Source organism: Haliotis rufescens, unplaced genomic scaffold (genome assembly GCF_023055435.1).
Source record: "Haliotis rufescens isolate VD_foot unplaced genomic scaffold, xgHalRufe1.0.p SCAF_57, whole genome shotgun sequence".
Classification (NCBI taxonomy): Eukaryota; Metazoa; Mollusca; class Gastropoda; order Lepetellida; family Haliotidae; genus Haliotis; species Haliotis rufescens.
This window is the reverse complement of record NW_025964301.1, coordinates 1,463,785-1,490,381: the sequence shown is the minus strand read 5'-3', so window position 1 is coordinate 1,490,381 and position 26,597 is coordinate 1,463,785. Positions and strand designations below refer to the sequence as shown.

The 26,597-nt window shown below is 39.6% G+C and overlaps 1 protein-coding gene across 3 annotated transcripts in view; it reads right to left on the bottom strand.

The window, feature by feature from the left end:
• Positions 1–26,597, bottom strand: part of LOC124137861 (breakpoint cluster region protein-like) — a 100,359-nt gene that overhangs the window by 46,727 nt on the left and 27,035 nt on the right. The gene's annotated exons all lie outside the window — the stretch shown is intronic.

Sequence of the window (26,597 nt, the reverse complement as noted above, 5' to 3'; positions counted from 1 at the left end):
TGAGATTAACCACTGTTAACACCATTCATTCACTCGGGACAAATAATCCGTAATTCCTCCTAGACTATTCTCTATACAGATCAAGATTCAACTCTTACATCAACTGTGACAAAGATGGATGATTTGACATTGTGTACTTGAGCATTGCTTGTATATTTGTCAGATGATGAAGGACAGCGGACATCAACAGTTTGTTGTTGTGTATAACTTGGACGACTTATCAGTTGACACGGAATGACTGACAACTGTTAAATGTTGTTAGATACTGCTGCCAGTTATATTCCGCATACATCCCAGTAGCATGGAAATAATCAGCTTCTGAGAGCATGACCAAAACACCACGACATGGAGGTGCCATGACATTCAGTCAGCCAAGTCACATGATCCTCTTGAGTTGACTTATGGGATTGGCGAGATGAGGATTAACCTCACACTATGATTATTGCACTTACATAGCGACATGTCTGTCTGTCTCTGTGTGTGAGATCATGTGTGCTTGTACTAATCCCAACTAATTCTGGCTTTTTATTGTTCTTCCTACTTACATATCATACCACAGGAAATGCTGATATGACGCAGTCCTTGTTTTTTAGTACTAGCCCACTGAGATACCATGCTGCAGTTTAACATGGATACCCCACTCAGACACAAGTATACTGCCTCCGAGCAGACCAGACCTTGTTATATCCCCTTAATGCCGAGCCAGGCAGGGTAACAAGAAGTATCATCTTTTAACGACTTTTGGTATGATGCGGCCGGGGATTGAACCTGAACAATCTTCCACTCTCCAGAGCAGACGCTTTATCACTAGACCATGGAAGCAGTCCTTAAGGTTCTACTGCACTAAATCAGAAGCAGTTGTGACAGTGGGGATTTCATAGGGAGTCTTCAGTACAGATTGAGAGATATCTTCAGGCTGTGATTGGATGAAATTGTGTAAGATTTTTATGTCTTTTAAATGTACATCCATCCAGTTACTAAAACTGACCATGTTTTTCTATATTTAGTACTGTCTTTTTGAACATGATGACTTATGCTGAATGTGACCACAGATATTTTCAGGTGACATTTGGTGCGGAACTGGGGGTGGTGTGTTTAGCTTCCTGTATTCGGAAAAGGAGCTGGCTAAGCTGTCATTTTTTTATTTTTTTATTGCTGCTCTAAGACCAAACTGTGCACACATGTACAGGTAATAGCTGTTGAATGCTTAATTATTTTTTTAAAATATATAACGTTACTATAGAAGTCTACGGGTAAACATTTGGTCGTGTGTAACCTTTTTCAACATGCTGGAATGGACACTGAGAAATGGCTGGACATACCATTGAGTTCAGAAAGGGAGACCTCAACTAGAAACACTCCCAGAGATTTTTAACTATGCTCAACTGGTGTAAGTGTTCTACATGTTCTAGGCATTATCATGTGACTGTCAATACTGAAAGTGACCTCTCACATTGAATTCAATAATTAGGTATCAAACCAATTCACAATTCGGGATTAAAATCCATTTTCTTGAGCCTACCCCGTGGAACCTCATGACCTCTCTGATGAGTCTTTAACCTTTAGAAGTATTCAAACAGGATTTAACTTCAAAGCAGTGATTTGTCGCTATCTCTGGAACAAATTGTGTCAGTGGTTCAAAACACATTCCACCTTCTTTTTTTGTAGTTTGAGCCAAAAGAATTCAAAGACACTGACACTGTGATGTACTTTTTGTAAAACTGGATTTATTTAGTGACACAATAATGATTGATGACTGGTTTGGAATCAGACATTTTTCAGGATTCATCGGAGTAAATAGCAAACAAGCAATTTTGTTTTTTTCCTTGTCACAACAATGAACCTAACCACTGACGCCAGTGATAATACCCTGCCACACAACAACAAAAACAACGTGAAACAACACTCCAATGTAACAGTTTACTTCAAAGAAACATTTCAAATATGAGAACAACATTTAAATGACACTTTCAAAAAAAACATTCTGAGCTTTGGATAACCCAATCCAAGATCTCAGACATTCTTACCCTAATCTTACATATCGTTTTGTTATTGTTTTTTCTCAACAATTCAACATATTGTTCATTGTCAGTGTCCCCAAACACGACCTACATGCGTCATTCATCTGATCCCAGATAGTTCAGTGTGTTGATCGGGTCAACCGGTGCCAAATTTGTTGCTCCACTTAACCAACACAAATATGGCATATGTTGGCAAATATCACTACATAGATCCCTAGACAAACAATCAACATCAAAATATTATCTCAGCAATTATATCTTCTTTAGTGTTGATTTTGTTCCAATCCTGTGACAACAACCAATATGGTTAAGAAATTTGAAATTTGGCGTGATGTTCTGTTTCGATGGTTTTGAGCAAATGTTTTGTTTGACTGCAAACAGAATTTTGGGATCAAGCACAGAATTAGATCCCAAACAATTTGTCTTAATGATCTGTTTGGTTGTAAACAGTTTTATAATTTAATAGAATTGTAATTGGCAATATATGTACCTGATGACCAACTGTATGCAGTCTGTTACCTTAGCCACTAGTCCCTAGCCCAAGTCTAGTAAAATTCTGTTTGGTCTAGTAAGTTCAGCTAATAATAGTCCATGTGACACGTCAAACTTAGAAAATAATGCTATTAGACTCAAGGTATTTGGTACAGACTACTTATGTAACGTCAGTCAACTTTTAGTGTAATGCCAAATTCAAATATATTCCACTACTCTCTCATAGATCTGACTCTTTACAGAAATTTATAATTACTGTATTGACAGTTAGCACCACAGATTAGTCTAAAAGTTGTTCTGGGGGCGCCTAATATGGACGAATACAGTACCTATTATTAACACGAACAATTTTATAGCATGCCCAGAAGACCTATGATGGTATGATTGAGTATTCAGTGCATGACGATTAAGTATTCAGTGCATGACCATTAAGTATTCAGTGCATGACGATTAATTATTCAGTGCATGACGATTAAGTATTCAGTGCATGACGATTAAGTATTCAGTGCATGACGAATAAGTATTCAGTGCATGACGATTGAGTATTCAGTGCACGATGAATAAGTATTCAGTGCATGATGAATAAGTATTCAGTGCATGACGATTAAGTATTCAGTGCATGACGATTGAGTATTCAGTGCATGATGAATAAGTATTCAGTGCATGACGATTAAGTATTCAGTGCATGACGAATAAGTATTCAGTGCATGATGAATAAGTATTTAGTGCATGACGATTAAGTATTAAGTGCATGATGAATAAGTAATCAGTGCATGATGAATAAGTATTTAGTGCATGATGAATAAGTATTTAGTGCATGATGAATAAGTATTTAGTGCATGATGAATAAGTATTCCGTGCATGATGAATAAGTATTCAGTGCATGACGATTGAGTAATAAGTGCATGATGAATAAGTGTTTAGTGCATGACGATTAAGTATTCAGTGCATGATGATTAAGTATTCAGTGCACGATGAATAAGTATTCAGTGCATGATGAATAAGTATTCAGTGCATGATGAATAAGTATTCAGTGCATGACAATTAAGTATTCCATGCATGATGAATAAGTATTCAGTGCATGATGAATAAGTATTTAGTTCATGATGATCAAGTATTCAGTGCATGACGATTAAGTATTCCACCCATGACGATTAAGTATTCAGTGCATGATGAAGAAGTATTCACTATGCATTTGTATGCATATAATACACATACAACGAGCTGCATTACTCAGAGCTGCCATCTTTCCCAAATTATAATGAGTATTTTGTTACAATCTTCTGGTCGGACACCACAGCCGGATGGTAGAAATCATCTACAGTACAATACAGCCGTGTGATTCCGAAACTCAGTTGATAATTTTATCACTTAGTTTCTATTTCGACTTCCTACAAGTTGATAAGCAAGATGCTTTCAGAGCAGACGGTGTAAGTCTAAATGGCGACCCTCTCTTAATAGACTCTATAAACATTTAGTCCTTGTGATTTTGTTTTTCGTAGATTGGCCGAGTATTCTGTATGAATAAAGGAAGAAATGGTATTTTCGAATTTTGGTTGCAAATTCGTAACAAATACGAAATATTCAGGACAATTGGCAGCTATGCATACTGATTTCATCACACATCAAATATCACGATGAATCTGTGAACTTCCAGTGTACCACTAGGTGACATGACATGCATGTCACGTATCAATAAATATCACGACATGAGAGTCACAATACATTTGTATGCATGTAACATGCGCCAGACATGAGTTACAGCCTTGGTTTTCAACGCTACATGTGACTGTGAAACTGGGATCTTCCTGATAAACCACAAACGCCCACTTCGTTGTGTGAACATCTGGCTCATCCTCACTATTCTCACAGCTTTTTGATGAAATAAAAGTATTTTGCCCCCAAACTCTGTTGTTTGTTTGTTTTTTAACATAAAGGTGAAGTTTTTGTTTGTTTGTTTGTTGTTTAACGCCCAACAGCAACATTCCTGCTATATGACAGCCGTTTGTAAATAATCAAGTCTGGACCACACAATCCGGTGATTGACATTATGAGCATCGATCTATGCAATTGGGATATTCACAGAGCCCGGACAACATTGTTTGCTTATTGTTTAACGCAGTACTCAGCAATAGCCTGCTTATATTTTCCTTTTAAATAATCGAGTCTGGACCAGACAATCCAGTGATTGACATTATGAGCATCGATCTATGCAATTGGGATATTCACAGAGCCCGGACAACATTGTTTGCTTATTGTTTAACGCAGTACTCAGCAATAGCCTGCTTATATTTCCCTTTTAAATAATCGAGTCTGGACCAGACAATCCAGTGACTGACATCATAAGCATTGATCTAAACTGGTATACGATTACATACATCAACTAAGTCAGCGAGCCTGACAACCCAATCCCGTTGGTGGTCTCCTACAACAAGCATAGTCGCCTTTTACGGCAAGCATGGGTTGCTGAAGACCTATTCTACCCCAGATCTTCACGGGTCGATTTGACAAGGTGTAAACTAGATCTTATAATACATGTTTACTGCGTTGATGATAACGTTACTCTCCAGACGTCCCGGGCCTGTGAAACTTTGAAGATAACAGTACAGCATCTGATGATGGAGGGTCGAGTGACTCACAGTTCTGTGACAATGGTGAGATTGTTGGCGTGAGGAAGCTGATGTCCACCAGCACTACACGGCACTCGGGCCAAGTCCTCCCCACAGGAAGAGAAACTAGCTTCAGTGATCAGCATTTGGCCCACTTGTGGTTAGTCATGGATAAAGGAAAACCATTAGTGACAGATTCCTGTTTCCTGATGTACTAGCTTTAGTAACAGTCCTGGGAATCTCAAACACTGGTTATCCGGAAAAAGGAAAAATGTTTTTTTCAGTAGTGAGTCAGTGAGTACTGTTTTATGCTGCTCTCAGCACTATTCCAGCAATATCACGGTGAGGGGCGCGTGATTATCCGGAAAAAGGAAAAATGTTTTCTTCAGTAGTGAGTGAGTACTGTTTTATGCTGCTTTCAGCACTATTCCAGCAATATCACGGCGAGGGGCATCAGAAATGGGCTTCTCACATTGTACCCATGTTTGGAATCAAACCCGGGTCTTCGGCATGATAAGTGAACACTTTAACCACTAGGCTACCCCACCGCCCCCGGTTTCTTTGATAGTGTAGGCTAGATTAATAACAACTAATTAACAGGATAACTGTTGTTTAACGCGCCACTCAACAATATTCCAGCAGGATGATGCCAGCCTGTAAATATTTCGAAATCTGTACCAGACAAAACCATGATCGATATTATGAGAAATGATCCACACCATCAGGATACACTGACATGAGACCAACCAAATCACCGAGCCTGACCACCCGATCCTTCAATCATCTTCGCAACAAGCATGGGTCGTTGGGACCTTTTCTAACCCAGTATCCCCACATAGCGAAGTGAGAGCTGCTTCCATGTTTGAGATGCTACTCCAGGACAACTGATTCTGATCAAAGGTGATCAAGTACAAGTAGTCACTACAGACTGGCCACTTGCAGCCTCAGAGTGAGTGAGTGAGTTTGGTTTAACGCCGCTTTTAACAGTATTCCAGTTATATTATGGCGTGTCAGCTTAATGTGGGAGGAAAGCCCGAAGTGATGCACTTCGTTGAAACCCACGAGCATGGGTATGGTGCTGACAAACCTAGAAACATAATCGGGGCGAACCAGGATTCAAATCCACAATCATAGGTTTCTGGCGTGCCCAAGGGAAGCAACTCTGCACAGCGAAATGCAGCACCTTAGACGACTGGGCCCCCTGCAGCCTAAAAGATGCGGGTTTCTTAACTAGTCCAGAGGATGAATGAAAACCTGATGTCACTAGTCCTCAGAGTTTATACCTAGTCCTGCATGAACAAAATAAACATGTTTACTAATACTATGTTTACATTTTCTGTCGATTTTTATTCAGTTCCTATTTGTAGCAAAATTGAAGCAAACGTGAAAGACCCAAGAACCACTGTTAATTTCTTACACGGCTTAAGGTTCATTGGGTAGCACAGTGGTTAGTGTGTTTGCTCAATGTTATGCTGTCTGGGTTTGAATCCCAATGTAGATCCATACTCAGGGCCATGTTGTAATATGTGTAGCTAAGTGGTTAGAGCCTTTGATCACCATGCATAAGGCCTGAATTCCTAAAGTAGGTAGGTGAAGGAGAAGATGAAGACTTATTGTACATACCCTATTCGACGTAATGAGCGCCCAGGGTGCTCTCAAAATTAGAAAAAGGGGGCTTTTATTAGAATATTATTTTGGTGAAAAAAAACAGAGTTGAAAGATCGTAAATTTCGTGGTTTATGCTGACAGCCTAAAATGTTTACATACGACAGATATATTTTTCCAGAATTTAATTGCCCATCAAGGGTACATATAACACACGAGTGCGTATTATACATGAATAAATAAGTCTTGTGTACATTGATCAATCGGAAGGGGTGCTGACTGGGATTGTTCACTAGCCAATATATTGCAAATATCGCCGTGGGCGCTTATTAGAATGAGTAAGGCGCGTATTACGTCGAATACGGTGAACACCGACAGGGCGCAGGGTACAAAACATGAACATGACTAATTAAAAACATTGACATAAACATTAGAATACAAATATTGCTATGATTATATTTCAAGAGAGGAGATGCAGATTTTCTTTGCCTGAACATTTTGTAAATGAAATTTGACATAATTTTTGCAAAGATCTTTGTAGAGAGGGCACTGCAACAGGAAGTGTTCCTCATCTTCTATTTCATCAATATCACAGAAGGTACATTATCTTTCTTCTGTGGAGTGTTAAAGTATCTTCCTCTCTCAACTTGAAGGTCGTGAGCACTGAGTCTTAGCCTTGTAACTGCTTTGTGGTGTTCTTATGCGGTGGTTACTTTCAGATATGGTTTAATTCCGAATTTGTCTCCTATCTTCCCAAGGTGTCTGAGCTTATGTGGTTTAGTGTGTAGCCCATATTTGGTGCTGGAATATTGCTAAAGGCGGCATAAAACCAAACTCACTCACTCACTCATTCCCAATGCACGCTGGAAACTGTTTGAGTTCTTGTGAGCGAAAACCGTTGAAATTCCTTCAACAGTACATCAAACTTCTCTTTATTATCAAAACCATCCAACAACAAAATGTTGAGACTTTCACTTAAATAACGGTGATAACCTTTCCACCTCGATCTGCAATAAACACAACAACAATCTGCGATCCGGTGGGAATCGTGACTTGTGCAGCTGTGGGGCACAACTTGGACCGATCACAGATGTGATCCCGGCTAATAATAGCAGTGATATACACTGCTCACTACCTGCCTTGACACTCAGCGTACGTCTGACTCCAACTTGAAGAGTGTCTGGCCTTATCATGCAGGCCTTCTTATCGTCAAAGTTTTATGAAAGGCTGTAGGTAATCTGTATTGATTAATTGGGAAAGTCTGTTTGACAGTGGCGTCTTGAGGAGGGTCTGAGTTTACCAACACTGAAATCTCCATCTTATTGAAGAATCGACAACTTTAACATGCATAATAAACAGACATTTTCAACAATGATTGAATGTTATAGACGACGAAGAATTCAGTATTTCCAGCCTTAAAAGTTTGGGTTTTTTCAAAGACTAGTCCAGACAGCTAGTGGTAACCTTATTTCACTTAGTTTGTAGATAGCCCTGCTTGAACAAGACTACATAATTTTATCGTTCATTCATTCACACTCACAGAATCCCTACCCACTCAATCAATCCCTACTCACTCACTCACTCACCCGTCCACTCACCCATTCAATCTCCACCCAACTAGACACTCACTCACTCACCCACTCACTTACTTACCCTACCATCATCCACTTAGACACTCACTCACTTACCCACCCATCTACTCACTCACTCACTCACCCACCCACCCACTCACCCACCCACCCACTTACCCACCCGTCCACTCACTCACTCACCCAAACTCACTCACTTACCCTACCATCATCCACTTAGACACTCACTCATTTACCCACCCATCTACTCACTCACTCACTCACCCACCCACTCACTTACCCACCCGTCTACTCACTCACTCACTCACCCAATCACTTACCCACCCGTCTACTCACTCACTCACTCACCCACTCACTTACCCATCCGTCCACTCACTCACTCACTCACCCACCCAAACTCACTCACTTACCCATCCATCCACCCACCCACCCACCCACCCACCCGTCAACTCACTCACTCACTCCAAGTGAGCCATGTGAATTATTTCGTAATGTTCGTCCCTATCCTGTCCCGGAAACACATCTGCATCCTCAAACCACAAAATACCCAGAACCCAAGAATTCAATACCAGATTCTTTTCCTGTCATCTATTTCCATTTTCAGCAAACATCTCTTCCATCACATACAGCGCCTCCAGACAGTAGTCCGTTATCACAGGGCCTGACCGTTACTGACTGCTAACACAGATGCAGGTCCTGGGAGTCTTCTAGTCTGTGCACCGCCTCCACCGCTGCACAAACAATCCCACACTTCCTTCCTTACCTGCACTAAATGCACCTCTTTGTATCGGAAGTTGGCAAAATTATAAACAAGATAAATTAGATAATTTTTAATTCATTTAGATTTGGGATGACACTTGACTGTCTGTGTTTCCAGTTATCTGTCTTAAGATTTGAGGTAGCATCTTGCTAATTCATAAACAGCCGTTTCTCTCATTTCCTCAAACTTATTTTAGCAGAGAATACAGAGCCCGAATAACGCAGACAATACTATAGTCTATGCAAACTTTTATCAATGTTTGTTACACAATACATTTCTCTCTTTAATGTGCGTGCGTGCGTGCCTGCGTGAGTGAGTGAGTTATGTTCAATTCTAGGTTTACTCAGTGCACACAAACTTTAAGAGTGAGTGAGTGAGTTTGGCTTTAGCTGCTTTTAGCAATATTCCAGCAATATCACGGCGGGGGACACCAGAAATGGGCTTCACACATTGTACCCAAGTCGGGAATCGAACCTGGATCTTCGGCATGACGAGCAAACGCTTTAACCACTGGGCTACCCGACCGCCCGCAAACTTCCCACAAGAACAAGGATGTGCAAGATATGTGTGATGAATATTCATTAAAGCCAACATTATTTCCTGGTTAACTTTCATCTGCAACTTACATGTTTTCATGACTACGACTACTTGTCTGTGAGTGAGTGAGTGAGTGAGTGAGTGAGTGAGTGAGTGAGTGGGATGAGTGAGTGAGTGAGTGAGTGAGTGAGTGAGTGAGTGAGTGAGTGAGTGAGTGAGTGAGTGATTTATTGTTCCCATTATTTGTTATTCATACATGAAACCAGGATCTGATTTTATAACAAAGTTTGAAATAGCCATGGCGGACCACCATAGCTATGTTTTAGATGACATACACGATTAAATGATGAAATGTATCCTTGCGTCTTGTGTTTTCAAGCCCCAATGAAGTATTTCTGATTATGTCTTAATATCAATCCCAATACACTAAATTTAAGACTAGATTGACCAATGAAAGTGTAGATACTTGCTTTACTTCCTACTTAATATCAGATCACCGATGACAGTACGAGAAAAGTCACGAACAAAAAGAGACTAATCGTGTCTTGACTAAATGGAAATAATGCAAACAATTACTTGCGAATCTACAAGGAATTATGACATAAGTGAATATGTAGGCAGTCATAAAATTTGCCTGACAGTTGCGCAGGTGGAAGCAAATTTCATGCAGCCCGACAGAAAAGTCACCAGCCACGGGCAGGTGGGCAAGCAGTTATTTCTGACACTGGTAAAACATGCTGGTTTAGAATGGTATATTGTACCTCAGTGCACATGTGCTCCCAGTTAGGCAAGTGCAAGGCCTAGATAATCTTTATCATGTATAAAACAAAATCCTCAATGCTCTACATTCAACAAAAGAAATGAACCCCAAGCCAATATTTCTCTGAAAACATGGCCTCCCTAGCTATTTTCCCCAAGCCAAGCAGGAAGTCATGTTTATCACAGAGGCTACAACAATGTCGGCCAACGCACCACACAAACACGACACCTGATTCGTGAAACGTTATTATTTACAAACCTCCTCTTTCGATAACCATAACATATATTTCCTCATTTGTCAAAACACAATTTAATTCGGCTACAAACAGGCGATGCCAAGTTTCGATTGACCATCAACAAAAGTCATTGTTTAATATAAATAGACACTTCCTGCCGCCAAACAGCCTGTTCATTAGCTGTAAATGCCACTGTGTGTATGTGTGTCCACATCAACAGGTAGATGAGGCCCATGAAGTGGGGCCTTTGTTCCTACGTGGCCAGCGAGGGTCATCCCGGCTGCCTAGCTTGTCCGCTTATTGATTGTTACTGTTTCACAGCTCGGCCTCACTAAATACTGTATGTGTGTAGCGGGTAATGGCTGGCAAATATTTCGAGAAATGGAGAAAATGATTCAAATGTTAAATTGTTGGTTTGATCCCTGACCTCCGTAGTCGTCTCAGGCAAATCACATCTTGTAAAATGTAAACATGTTGTTTTGTTGTTAAACAGGGTTGAACTTCTAATAATGCTGTTACTTTAAAAGATGAGGTGTCTTGAATGATAGGTTTTTGTTTGTTTCTTTAACGCCGCAATTAGCACTATTCCAGGTATGCGATGGCATGCCGATTAAATAATCATGTCGGGACCAGACAATCCAATCTGTATATATCATGCTAGTTATCTCGTCCTAGTCCTGCGCCATGATTGATGAATTTATACGTCTTCATAAACTAAGTTTTTTTGTTTTTTTTGTTTAACGCAGCACTCAGCAATATTCAAGCTAAATGACGGCGGTCTGTAAATAATCGAGTCTGATATCACGACCATCGATCTACACAATTGGGATACGATGACATGCATCAACCAAGTCAGCGAGCCTGACAACCCGATCCCGTTAGTCGCCTTTTACGACAAGCATAGTCGCCTGTTACGTCAAGCATGGGTTGCTGAAGTCCTATTCTACTCCGCATCTTCACGGGTCTTCTCAGTGTTTACTCTTGTCTCACCAGACTAAGCTCCCCTATGAAATCAGAATATGACAATACATCATAATGTCGCAATGTTACTGATGCTCCAGTTTATAGCCAGTGCTTATAGCAGGATAATTATGACTCACACTAGAGAATAGGAGATTTGATAAATTACCAGTAATACCCGGAAATTACAAGACCATAAATATCACCTGCCTTTGGATAACAGGAAGCTGCTTCCAGTGATGTGGCGTGATCTAAGGATGGTTATATATCCTCATTTCAAACTTCAAACTCAGAATGTTTATTATCTCTTCAAAATAAGTGATAATGATACCAAGAAGAAACAGATGTAAATACCATGTTGATTAAACTAAAGGCTATTCCTTTAATCTCCAAACTATTGCAAAAAAAGGCAGAAATGTTGAATTTATTAATTAAAAACGTTTCATTAATTAAAACTGCACCCTTTGGAATCTTTCAATGTCATAAAAAATGAAGCTGTTTCCTTCCCAAACACTTCCAGAAGTATGTTTTTGTATAATCAGGAAAAAATAACAAACTTGCAAACATAATTTACAGAGAGCGAGTGAGTATGGTTTTACGCCGTTTTTAGCAATATTCCAGCAATATCACGGTGGGGGACACCAGAAATAGGCTTCACACATTGTACCCATGTCGGGAATCGAAACCAGGTCTTCAGCATGACGAGCGAACGCTTAAACCACTAGGCTACCCGACCGTCCCTAATTTACAGAAAAAGAAATTTTGTTGACATAACCATGGCACTAGAAGAATTGTATGGTCAATGAGGTCCCCAAACGAACTCGACCTTTACTTGGTTCTTTTTCAATAAAATTCAGAATCGGTGAACATTTTCGATAAATTTTCCAAGCATTTATCACTGTAACATGCCCGAAACAAACCGAAGCCTCCCATCGCTCAGGAAGCAACCTCGTGCCAAAACCAAGCCACGTTTGTTTGCAAATGTGAATACCTCGAAAGACTCGAGTTTCCTTGTTCTGAAGATTAATCCTGAAGCAAATCACTAGTTGCTGTAGTAAAAGCCCTCCTTGCCAAAAGGCAAAGGAAAATATTTGAAGAATCTTAATTGTTGAGCAAGTGGGACTTGTCAGTGTTTCACTGTCCTGAAATTGGAAGTGAAACTAAGCACCTCTTCCAGCTGATCTTCTCAGTGTACGTACTTCACGAGGAGGCTGGTCCAGATCACTGAAAGAAACTCAAACACAGCTATTCTATCAACAGCCCTGAGACTCTTTTCCGGTTTACAAATCTTAATTTGCAGATCCCGTCTCTATTCATGTTTAAGGTTTTACGTAATCTCACTTGTAACATGTTGAAAGGAAATCGCTTTCAATAAAACAGTACATAGTTCACATGATGACTGAAATAAGTTGGAGAAAATGGGTTTTCCGCCCAGGGTGTGGGTGTAGCAAAATGATCGTAAAAATTTGGATGAAGAAATGCGATACTGGAATGACTGCCAGACAAAATTTCCCTTTCCTATTTTTTAATTTGTCGAACGGAAGAGGGTGCAGATGTTTGTTGTGCAATTGCAAAATTCCTGCATTATCATTTAAAACATGAAACTCTGAATTTAAAATTTAAATTTGTTTAGAGTGAAGAAAATGTGCTGAGGGAATAAGAATGACATCACACAATATCTTAGAAGCTGTAGTGTCATTGAGACAGAGTTGATTTAGGGACTGACCATTTGATATTCTAGATGTGTCATTTGATATTCTAGATGTGTCATTTGATATTCTAGATGTGTGATTGGTGTGTGTGATTTTTGCTTCCATCTTCCATCTGTTAAAAAAACGTGTCAGCCACTAAAAATGTGTTTGTCAAAATAATACTCAGCCTCATAGTTTATATTGTAAAAAATCCCTTATGGTGTCCAACTTCTTAATACTTTTTTGCTAGCTACTACTACTGTTCCAGGTGACCTAGCATCTGTACCCAACACGTTGCTTGGGGGGATCGATGCTCATGGTGTCAATCACTGGATTGTCTGGTCCTGACTAGATCATTTACAGACCGCCGTCATATAGCTGAAATATTCCTGAGTATGGCGTTAAACAACAAACAAACAAACATGTTGCAGAGAAAAATAAGGAGCAAACATCCACAAAGCAACTCAGACTAGAACTACAGGCTCTAAAAGGATCGCTTCAGTGGTGTAGTGGGTCAAGAACAACTGCTTGAGGGCCGAAGGTCAATCCCCGGACGTATCACACCAAACGACTATGAAAGATTACTTGCTGTTACCCTGCCTGGTGCTGGGCATTTAGAGGCTAAAACAAGGACTGGTCAGTTCGGAGTTGTACTGTGTGCATCAATGTATCCTGGGTATACTGAAGTATAATATCTCAGTGGGCCAGCACTATTAAAACCAGCATTAGTTCAGACGAGTACGGCAAACGCACATGCAAACGAAAGTATTTAAATTTATCTAAACAAAAAGGGAGATAACTGCAGAGGACCAGGTGATGTTTCCCCACAGACAAGACTCCGCGCCATCTGTGGCAGGATGACATTCAGTTGCATGGCAGTCTGTGATTCCACCAGACCACAGTGTTATCACAGCTTCAGCCACTTAGAGCTGCCAGCCATTCCTGTGGCTTCTCCGCATGTCTCAGTGTAACAGAACCCTCCTTGGGTAGATGGCAGGGACAGGTAACTGGGGGAATCCTCCAATTCTCCAAGGTGATTGGGGTGTCTGGGTGTGTATAAGAAACAAGACCCCAGCACCCCATGCTCGTCGCGAGAGCTGAGAAAAATGAAGGAGATCTGATGGTTACAATGTCTGACCTGACTGATGTCATTGTACCGTGATCGCTTGTATCTTTGCTCATGCTATCAACCAGTGGTTTACAGGCTCATCATCCCTGCTGCTGCTGCTATGTCTACTACATCATCAACATAACTGGTCCAGACTCGACTTGTTTGTTTGCAAATGTGAATACCTCGAAAGACTTGAATTTCCATAAGCTAAAGATTAATCCTGATGCAAATCGCTAGTTGCTGTAGTAAAGGCGGGGCCACCTTGCCCAAAGGAAAAGGAAAATATTTGAAGAATCTCAATTGTTGAGAAATTGGGACTTGTCTATGTTTTACTGTCCCATTTTGTCCAACATATTCTAACATATTCTTGGAAAAAAGATGAAAAGAAAAAGAAACCCATTTTGACTAACATATTCTTGGAAAAAAGACGAAATATGAATCTTAGCATCAACGTCACCATCATCATCCCCTTCACCATCATTTCTGTCATGCATCATCACCGTTTTCATGACAACGAGGCTGCAGCGGGTGTATCTGCTCTCTTCTGTCCCAATTTGGTAATAATGATTCTCATCATCCTGATCAGCAATGTTATTCCAGTAATTGTTCACGTCTTGATATTTATAAAACAGTTACAAAATGACCCCTCATCTGTTTTCAAAGTCTCTCTGTCAACGAACATCGGTGAAATGCCCATTGGCGTGACAACACACCACGGTATTTCAACATGGTCTACCTCCTCTGATGATGTAATAATGATAATCATTACAAAATTACATTACAAAAATGAGACAAAAGATTTGTCTCATCCAAAATCCAAAATCTGATTTCATCCTTCTTCAAACCAATACCAAATTAATGCAGCTTGCACTCTTTATTACGTGATCGCTAAAAATCACACACCCTTACGAGTCCATTCCTTCTGAGTAGGCCTCATCAATCGATTATACCACATGTTCTGAAAACACGCTACCAAATTTATTCGACCCAGAAGTACATGTTAATTAAAGCTGTTCCCACAAACAAACATTCCCAACAATTAAAAAACAATCAATTTTCACATCTAACAACTAACGGTTCATTTGCCTGACACAACTAACAACCCATGGTTCAAGTTCATCCAGTGGCAACAAACGAAATTTTAATGATTACACAAAAGCCAGACTGACTTATCAGACCACCTACAGATCTCAGCCATGGGAAACTTGTCAACACGTGTGGAGTTGCTTGCTGAGCGAGATTCGAATGTTTGTGCCAGCTCTGCAGTGAGGGTGCATGTCCACACGGTCCAAGTGAGACCGTTGAGCCTGACCAAAGCTGACCGACATTTACTTAAGCTACCTTATGGCCTTGTCTTGAATCGTCTCTACCACAACAATCCCTTCACATTCCTCAATAAGCTCCCATAGGTCAAGCCTGGCCTTAAATGTTACGCCTTGCCTTAAATGTTACGCCTTGCCTTGAGAATGTCGTAATCTGGTTTAAATTATAGGTTCCCATGGATTTCAAATACTAACTTGTTTTGTGAATTTTAAGCAATCAGTATTTACTCCAACTGAAGGATGGGGAACGACATGCTGTCTAACCTCGTCCTCCCTCGACTACTTGTAATCATGTAAACATTTGGAGTGAGTGAGTGAGTATGGTTTTACGCCGCTTTTAGCAATATTCAAGCAATATCACGGCGGGGGACACCAGAAATGGGCTTCACACATTGTACCCATTTCGGGAATCAAACCCGGGTCTTCGGCGTGATGAGCGAACGCTTTAACCACTAAGCTACCCAACCACCCCTGTAAACATTTGGACTTGACCAAGGTGAGATGAGGTGAGATGAGGTGAGATGAGGTGAAAAGAGTCTTGCACTCAATTTAACGACGTACGTGCATATGTGTGAGTGGGTGTAACTGCTTGTACCAGCCCTACTTTTCATGCCTTATTATGGATTTTAACCATAATAACAATAACCATATGAATGACACCTTGAACATTAGATGGATTTTTTTCCATGAAACGCCTCCCACTAGAAAATCTACCAGACTTGAGCATTATATGCCATTTAATTTGTTTGAGCAAGATTATAGGAAACAGCAACAGAATTTATTCATGTAACTTTTCCGGGGAACACATAGTCAAAAATCCAACAAGTAGAAGGAAATACTTCTTGTTTTGAAAACATTCTTTTAAGTGAAAAGGAACGATAACATATATTTTGATAAAATTCTGATAAAACCCCAGTTTCAAAACTAATGGAAAAGAATTTCTCTGAAAAGATCATATTAACTATAATGTCGTGAGTTTGCGGGGGTTTTTTTCACTCAAAGAAATCAAACCTGAGAGTGAAAGTTTCCTGATCATATTGCGAAACAAGGACACCATGTACATACTTTGATATCAACAATTTATGTAATAGAGCAATGCTGTGACTCTCAGAGCATAAAGTTGCCAAAGAAAATACATGCATTGTTATTTATTTTTAAAAAACACATAAAATTTTCATACGCCTATACCCATGATAACAGAAACGCATACAGCCACTTAAGCATGTTAAGATAATGTTTCAATTTGTTTTTTAATGTGAAAGGGTTGAATAATCTTAATCATCTATTGTTCCCCTTCAAAAAAAGATAAACACTGATGTTTGTGTTCATATTTCAAATAGCAAGTGAGTTCAAATTTAAAGTCTCAACAATTTTTCAGCAATATTGTGATTTGTCATATTTCAAATAAGTGAGTGATTAAGTGAGTGAGTTGGCTTTTAGCAATATTTCAGCAATATTGTGATGTGTCATATCTTAAATGAGTGAGTGAGTGAGTGAGTGAGTTGGCTTTTAGCAATATTTCAGCAATATTGTGACTTGTCATATTTTAAATGAGTGAGTGAGTGAGTGAGTGAGATCACGGTAGGGGAAACCAGAAATGGGCTTCACATGTACCCATGTGGAGAATCGAACCCAGACTGCTTTAACAACTAGGTTACCCCACTGCCCTTCAAATAGGTAATGAAACATGGTCAACATAGTGGAAACTTTTAGACTACGTGACAAAACACGCTAATAATGTCTTGTACATTTCAAATATTGTTTTTGTTCGAAATCACTTTGGACATGGACAAACCATGAACCTGAAGTATGTCTTCATATATATTTGAAAAATGGTAAGGAGAAGAAAATGCATGCTTTCTTCAAAAACAATGAAATTAATTCTACAGTGATGCCGACATTCCTACGATCCAAAATCCATCTGCCACTATGCCTGAACAGGAAACTGTCTTTAAAAACCACTAAAAAAGTCCAAATATTTCAGTTGAACAAAGATAACTGCGACAATAACAATTCTAAGAGATTGATAATGCATGATAAGTGGACAGGGTATTCTCCTCTAATGCTGAAACCCCTGTAGAGACGCTCTGAACATCTGCCATCTTGAATGACTTTCCATGTCCCGGCCCTTAGTGCTAATCACTTAAAGAGACTCCCACACACAGTAGCTCTAAATTGCATTAGTTTTAACTTTCTTTCTGCTTAGAACATTTCACGATAGTTCATGCATAATCTATTAATAGCACAAGACGCAGCGAGCATCTTCACTTGATAGATATGTCCGGGAAATAGCTGTCCTTTGTAAAAACCTTCAGCTCCCCTGGTGGTGACCTTGTGAACTAGTGACAAACACGCAAAAGAAGTTGCACACATGTGTTATCACTACAAACTGTAGACGCAGATGTTCGACTTGAGTGCGTTTGGGTTTGTTGTGTGACTTGACAGTGAAAGGATCTCTTATGTTTATGCTAAGCTGTGAAGGTTAGTTTTACACATCAGAAGTAAACTGTACATGTCGAGGTTGCAATTCAGTTGACGGGCTTTCAACAAAATACTTAGACGGAACCTTGTTTAATGCCTTAACGGAAGCATTAGCAGCGTTAGAAATTGGCACTAGTCTTATAATCCTTTCCAAACTGCCCAATAGTTAAGTATCATAAGGACTAGTAGAAATTTGCCCTTTTAGAAGGTTTTACTATATGTTATCATTATAAAGACCAGTGCAGTGTTTGTTTCCACCACTGATTAGGTAGCACTAATAACAAATATGAATATGGCATTAGTACTACAGTCCAAACCAAATTCACAATATTGATAAATATTAATTACATTCAAAATCTTAAAGACCACAGACCGAAATGGGTCATTTTCAATCAAAATACCGTATTATATCACAAAATGAAAATATTCATACACCTATCATAATACCTTGAAACGGTTGACTTTGTATCTACATGAACATATTATTTATTTTGTCAACTTGGTACTAATAGACGTGACAGAAAGTCTTTGAGAATATAAGACCCGTGAAGATCCGGGGTAGAATAGGTCTTCAGCAACCCATGCTTGCCATTAAAGGCGACTATGCTTGTCGTAAAAGGCGACTTACGGGATCGGGTGGTCAGACTCGCTGACTTGGTTGATACAGGTCATCGATCCCAATTGCGTGGATCGATGCTCATGATATCAATCACTGGATTGTCTGGTCCACACTCGATTATTTTACAGACCGCTGTCATATAGCTGTAATATTGCTGAGTGTGGCGTAAAACAACAAACCAACCAACCAACTTTGAGAATACGTATATCAGACTATGAAATATTAGAATTTGGACAGAAACCAGCAACCACATTAAGTTGAAAGGAGCCCCAGTGAGATCACTTTCAGTCCCTGAACCTGTTATAAAATCTAGACTTCCTTCATCAAGGGCTACAGCATTACAGTCAGGGCTTGGCAGAAGGGAAAATAATATGATTCAGGGACTGTGAGACAGACTAGGTCAGATACAGCTAACGTTATCTCCCTATTACATTAAATGCGATAAAGTTTACTTAAAAAAGCCCTCCAGGCCCCACCGCAGACATGACTCTTTCATATTCTGGAGTAAATTGAAACCACGAAGCTGCTGAAAGTTTTGCGCACTTTGAAAGACAATTTCCTGCATTCCCAATGAACATATGTTGCCATTTAGAAAGTGGTCAAATGTAACAAATGTTACATTTGGGATAATACTTTCTCGGGAAAATACAGATTCTCGTACTTTTTTGGGTTGTGTCCTGTCCGGGGTTTGAACCCACACTGCCAGAGTGAGGCACCTAATCGCCAGCACACAAAGTCAGTGATCTCACCCACTCAGCCATCGAGGCTTCCACAAAATGAAAGTCCGACAACTGGTAGTCTAGATCACGTACTGTGTGTACCCCTCTGACAAGTGTAAATTGGCACAGCTTCCATGGCTGAAAGCTATGAACACACGTTGCAATTTAGAAAATGGTCAAAAGTGTGTCAATCTGTACTTTCCTGAGAAAGTGTTATCCCAAATAAAACATTTGTTGCGTTCATAAATCTATATTCTGTCTAAAGCAGATGGTGTATTGTATCGCTGACACAGCAATCATTGATAATAAGCTTCAAAAGAATGGGTTAATTTGATAGAAGTCATAAATTTTACATGTTTTTATGATCGTAATGCTATCTGAAAATGGCCTCCGATAACGTATTATACCACTTGATAACCTACCATGTTGTAAACAACGGGTAAAGCACCTGTCAGAGTACACGTATTGTTGATATTCAATCAATATTCATAGAGTCCGGACAACATTGTTTGCTTGGTGTTTACCACAGCACCTAGCAATAGTCTGCTTATATTTCCCCATAAATAATCCAATCTGGACCAGACAATCCAGTGACTGACATCATAAGCATCGATCTAAACTGGGATACGATTACATGCATTAACAAAGTCAGCGAACCTCAGACAACCCGATGCCGTTAGTTGCCCCCTATGACAAGCATAAGTCGCTGACCCGTATATTCACAGCGGGACAACATATTGCACATGTTGGGATTCAAACCAGGTCTCCAGCATGACAAACAAACACTTCAACCACTAGACTATCTCTCTTCCACCTACTTCAAGTGGAAACAAGGCCTCTAATATGATTGGCTAATGCTAGGTAGTTAAGGCATAAACCTTAAGGCCATCCAGTAGACATCTGTCCAAAGTCAATCATGTCAATAAACTTCAACATTTTCAAGACCGTTATATAACTGTAGCTTACAGCATCAAAGTCATAATGCAGCATTATGGATGTGGCAATGACAGACTGACGCACACCTGTCATCAAGCATTGTCAAATTGATACAAGGAACACTATTTGTGGCCATAAAAACCTCATCACTTCGGGAATTTGACTCCATTGTTTGGCATTGAGTAACCCTGCTCCCTGTCAAGGTGTCATACTGCGGAGTCATTCCACGATCAATACAACAAATGAAAAGATGAAGAAGTGTACCTCCCGCTCAATATGAAGGACGAGGTTGTTGGAATAATTGGAATTTGTCGTGCTGCAAATGTACACAAATTGAATTTGGTCGCAACATAAAATGCGTCATGACAAAGACAGGAATAGAAATGTCCTTTTCACAGCAAGTTGAGGAATTTGACACTAAATTGAGTCACATGTTCAAAAATCTTCCTGGTTAAACTGATAAATTAATTATCACATGATCATGATGAGGGTAACGTAGTTATCCAGATCATATCCTCAGACAAGAATCTCCACCAGCAAACAGGGAAACGCCTTTTACATAACCATATTCATGATAATACATTATCTGGGAGAGGCAAACAAACGTTACTAACAACAACAGGTTATCAGGTTGTGTTTGTTGGACTTGAATAACAATAACGGAAGTTGTGTATCTGTAACCAAATCAGCTGATAGCCAGGTGATTAGATTGCTGACCGAAGATGAGTTACCAGACTGAAGACTAAACCAGAAAACAACTTTATGGAGGCTGTCCTACAAACAACAGATAATAGTCCCAGCCTTCCGGGTTCCTAAAAGGTGGTAGACTAACGCCTAGTCTCTGAAAATATATAATACTAAATATACATTTAAATTGAAAAGGAGCCTCAGTGAGATGCAAGATTGACCTGAGGAAAATCTAGACTTGCTTCATTTAGGGCTACACCATGAGCAGAAAGGAAAATAATGTGGTTCAGGAACTGAGACAGGCTTAATGAGTGGTGGCAATTGGCTATCTTGCTGTCTGTTATGATATAAGACATAGGGAAGCAGATGTCTGCTACTGTGTATATATAGCTTGTCAACTGGCATTTCACCATTAGGTACATGGCAACTCTGAAGAAGATAATTTTTACGACGAAAATGGAAATTGATTTCTACCACTTGACATTTTACCATTGCAAGTTCTGATTCCATTCCAGCATACATTTATAGCATGACCTTTAGTGAAATATAGACTCATACACATACACATGAATAATAGAGAGTAACGATCAACGCTTGGTTTTAAACAAAGGACTTATGAAATATTCATGTTGAACTAGGCCTACGAGCAAGTATGTGGGATTAATATTACTGGTGATGAACCAGGTATGCATGTTAAGTGCTGGTCAGATTACTAACAGTGAACTTAAGCTTTGCCAAGTTAAAAAAGTATGCACACCATGTTCATAATCATGTTATTATGTTCATAATTATAGACTGGTCATCTTAGGGGTGTGAGCTGGAGAGATTAAGGAGTCAGCATGAAAAAATGACACTTCTATTTTTGCTAATAATTTTTTGGTATAAATGTGAACATTATCAGTTAGGGTGGCCTCTTGCCGACGCGGCAATTCAATTCCCGTAACTCTGTGTAGAATATATAAGGGACTTGTCATTCATGATTTATTTCATTTTATTTACCCATTAACATGATTAATTTAATTGATACCTCGCTGTAAAGGGATGTATTGTGTGGGGGGCACATAAGGCATGACAGGGGTGTACTGCATAAGTTCATACAGAAGTTGCTTCCATAGGAGGGAGTGAGTTGGTTGTAACACCGCTTTTAACAGTATTCCAGTTATGTTACACCTTGTCAGCTTAATGTGGGAGGGTGGGGCGGTCGTGTGGCACAGTGGTTAAAGTGTCCGCTCGTCACGCCGAAGACCCGGGTTCGATTCCCGACATGGGTACAATGTTTTAAGCCCATTTCTGGTGTCCCCCGCCGTGATATTGCTTGAATATTGCTAAAAGCGGCGTAAAACCATAATCACTCACTAATGTGGGAGGAAAGCCCAAAGTGATGCAGGTCTCAGACATTTACCACTTTGGTGAAACCCACGAGCACTGGTGCTGACAAACCTAGAAACATAATCAGGGCGAACCGGGATTCGAACCCACAATCATAGGTGTCTGGTGTACCAATGGAAGCAACTGCATAGCGAGTTACAGCATCTATGACAACTGGGCCGTAAGCATGGTAAGCATCAGAGAAGCCTCAAACATAATGAACAAGAAATTCAAGTTGCAGCTTACATCAATTCACACGATGTTTATTTTTATGTGTCTTTTCCTTTTTGCATAATAACATACATCTGCTAAATTCTCATGTGCATCAGTCAATGAACAATAACAAACCCTTAAAATACTTATGATCTTATGATATACCAGAGCTTCCTATTGCCAGGTCCTAAACAGTCATAAATATTATTGCTGTGCTGAAATATGTTTAACAGAAAGCTTTTAAAATAATTTTCATGTACTGAGTACATGCTTTCTAATTCTGTAACTTGTTCTTGTTGCCATACGGCTAAAAAATGCTGATGCAAAGTTCAGTTTTAACTCACTCATTCATATTGCCAGGGACCTAAACCACTGACCCCTAAAAACTACAAATGACCCAGCAGTTTTTTTTATAAGGGTTTTCTGGCCCTATATTTCTTGTCCATGGTCCAGCAGTTTCACAGGGACGCAACGTGACACAAGCCCAATGTCCAAAGTCAGCTGTTAGGATGCAGAGCTCCAGATAAGCTTTTGGTGTTGTTGGTATTTTACCCATGCATTTTAAAATCATTGGGTATCAGTAATTCTATCTGGGTATTCAAATTTCTGTTACCCACTAGTTTTTACACATGTGGGTATCTAAGTAAAATATTTAAAAACACTATTCATCTAGTCCCTGCAAACTGGTGTCGTGTGGGTTCGAGAGCTTTATAGGACTCAAAAATACCACGATACTTCCACAAGAAAGTGTGATGGCAAATGATCATGATGTAACTGTCATCGTGGAGTCTGGTAAGGCTGACGGAATGCCCGTTTATAATTTCAAAATAAGTTGCTGATTGCTAATCGAATACGCAGGGTAACTTCACAATATTTTGATGATACGCACAAGTTTTATTTTTGTAGCGTATCCGTAATGTTCGTTGCGTATTTGATACGCTTGGATTTTATTTCACTGCATATTTCTGCAATTCTGATGCGTATTTTACGCAGATACGCAGCTTATCTGGAGCTCTGCGGATGTTAGAGGTATCCGAAGGACAAGTAGAATCTCAGGCTTTTTAGGGCATGACCTAATATGTTATTACTATTCGGGAGGCGGGACGGTGGGGAAGCCCTATGGTTAAAGCGTTCGCTCGTCACGCCAAAGACCCGGTTCGATTCTCCCCATGGGTATATTTATGAAGCCCATTTCGGGTGTCCCCTATTGCCACTGTGATATTACTGGAATACTGCTAAAAGTGGCGTAAAACCATTCTCACTCATTCACTATTCGACCAAGTAAATATTTCCAGTTAACTTGCATTCCTGGTTAATGGGTCACTCAACCTATAAAATGTTTAATCCTTTTGGAGTTCGGGAAGATCATTGGTCTCAATCATGACCAATCAGGGACCATACTAATGACATATACATGCGTTGAAAGCAGCTGGAGAGTTAATCCTGGTGCAGACAAAACACTGTTGTCTCTATCATCCATCACTGTCACTGTGTAACCATACACAGTTTGTACAGCTCCACATCCTAGATCATCATGATCATAGACAATACTAATCTATCATGTCAATGCATGTCCTTGATAGGCAACAGCAACTTTAGCCTCAAGTCCAAAAGTCTGAGTCTAGTAAAATAACGTTTGGTCTACCGGGTATTTGCTTGTGAATAATGGATCGTAAGAGCCTTTTTCATGCAAGTAAATTCAAAAGCTTTTTGCACAGAATGAGCCAATGCTTATTTATCAAGTCAGTAACCAAGGTAACTAATGGATGACTTTCAAAGAAGACCATATCAGATATATCCTTATAACTTTATATAAGGCAGGCAATACCAATCGCATGTTCAAAATGAAGCATGAATGTCAAGGAGCCCTTGTCTAACCAATAAAGTCACTGTATTTGAACATTTTACATGGTCAAGAAGTCCCTAGATTAATATACATTAGAAGCAATATACGTATATACCTAAAGGACCCCAGGTCTCCATTCCACAAAGCTATCTTAGGCTAAGACGGCTGTAAGTTTATGTTAAAGAAGGAGTTACTATCAACTTAGCGCTACGACTGCTGAAAGTTTATGTTAAAGTATGGAGCTGTGATCAACTTACCTCTACGACAGCTGTAAGTTTATGTTAAACTATGGAGTTACTATCAACTTAGTGATACGACTGTCGTAAGTTTATGTTAAAGAAGGAGTTACTATCAACTTAACGCTACAACTGCTGTAAGTTTATGTTAAAGAAGGAGTTACGATCAACTTACCGCTACGATCACTGTAAGTTTATGTTTAAGTATGGAGTTGTGATCAAATTACTGCTACGACTGTCGAAAGTTTATGTTAAAGAAGGAGTTACAATCAACTTACCACTACGACTGCTGGAAGTTTATGTTAAAGTATGGGAGTTTCAATCATTTTACCACTACAATCCCTTTGTGGAACAGGGCCCAAGGTCCAGGGTCCCATAACTTCAAAACCAGCTGATCCATTATAATTACAAGATGCTTTCCAACAGGCCTAACTGAGTGGGCATACAAATGGCGTACATGATTCACAACTATGTGTACTCTCAACCCGGCTATTCCATTTCACAGAGCAAACAATCTGTGAAAACTATCTACCTGTCCAAAGTCTAAGTTCAATGAAAGTTCTCTCTGTCTGCTGTTTAAGAATGGTTCATTTTCTTTGACATTGGCTGATTGCCATCCAAAATGTCCTAAGAGTTTTATTCAAATTTGGTGATAATATTGCAAAATGTCCTATCAAAAGATGACAATATTTCTAAAACATGTCCTAGTGCCATTTGTCTAGCAATAGGGGGGGCACAGGTGGCCCAGTTGTCGCTGTGCAGAGTTGCTTCCCTTGGGCACGCCAGAATCCTATGATTGTGGGTTCGAATCCCAGTTTGCCCCGATTATGTTTCTAGGTCTCTCAGCACCATACCCGTGCTCGTGGGTTTCACAGAAGTTGTAAACATCTGAGACCTGCATCACTTTGGGCTTTCCCCCCACATTAAGCTGACACGCCTTGATATAACTGGAATACTGTCAAAAGCAGCGTTAAACCCAACTCACTATCTGTCAGGCAATACGACTGTATCATAAGCCCAGCTCACAACTGCCCACATATTCACATAAAAATATACAACATCTGTTGCCAATAGAGGAGATCAGACACTGATCACGATAAATCTATAGGACAATAAATCAATAACATTAAATTAGATTTCCGCCTTGAAATGTTTTACAAAGATTTCTAACCATGACAAGGACGTGTGCTGAGAGGAGCTGCCGTGATGATTCATGCCTGGAGTACCTATTTCCCTATTGTTCCCTGACCTAGAACAACCACAACTCAAAACCAGCCTGCTGGGTGGTGTGACCGGAAGAAATTTAAAAAAAAACATATTTAAATTCAAAACCTTTGATTCTTTTGAAGTTATTCAGATGAATCACAAAGCAGTTTACCAAATATAACACAAATTATGTTCTAGTTTACAAAAATGTTTTCTCAAAATGGATTTTAAAGGTATATGATATTTTATCACCAGGAAAGTGTTAATGATGGTTAATGGTTAACAATACCCCTGTATTTCAAACAAAATAAGTATGATAAATTGGAAACAGATTGTTTTCCATGCACAAGCACTGAGCATTTGAATTAAAATTGCATTATTTTGAAATTTGAACTGGTGACTTTTCAAATGCAGTCTTACTGACGTACACTGAAATTGACTCGCTACTGGTAGTGGAGGGTTGGTTCGTCTGGGTTAGCCCGATCAGATCCTAGTCGGAATCGTGGACTACTTTTCTATCACACTGTTCCATAAACCACAAGTCTGTAATGTGCTGTGCACTAGTTAGGTCTAACGCATAGTGTCTGCACCTGT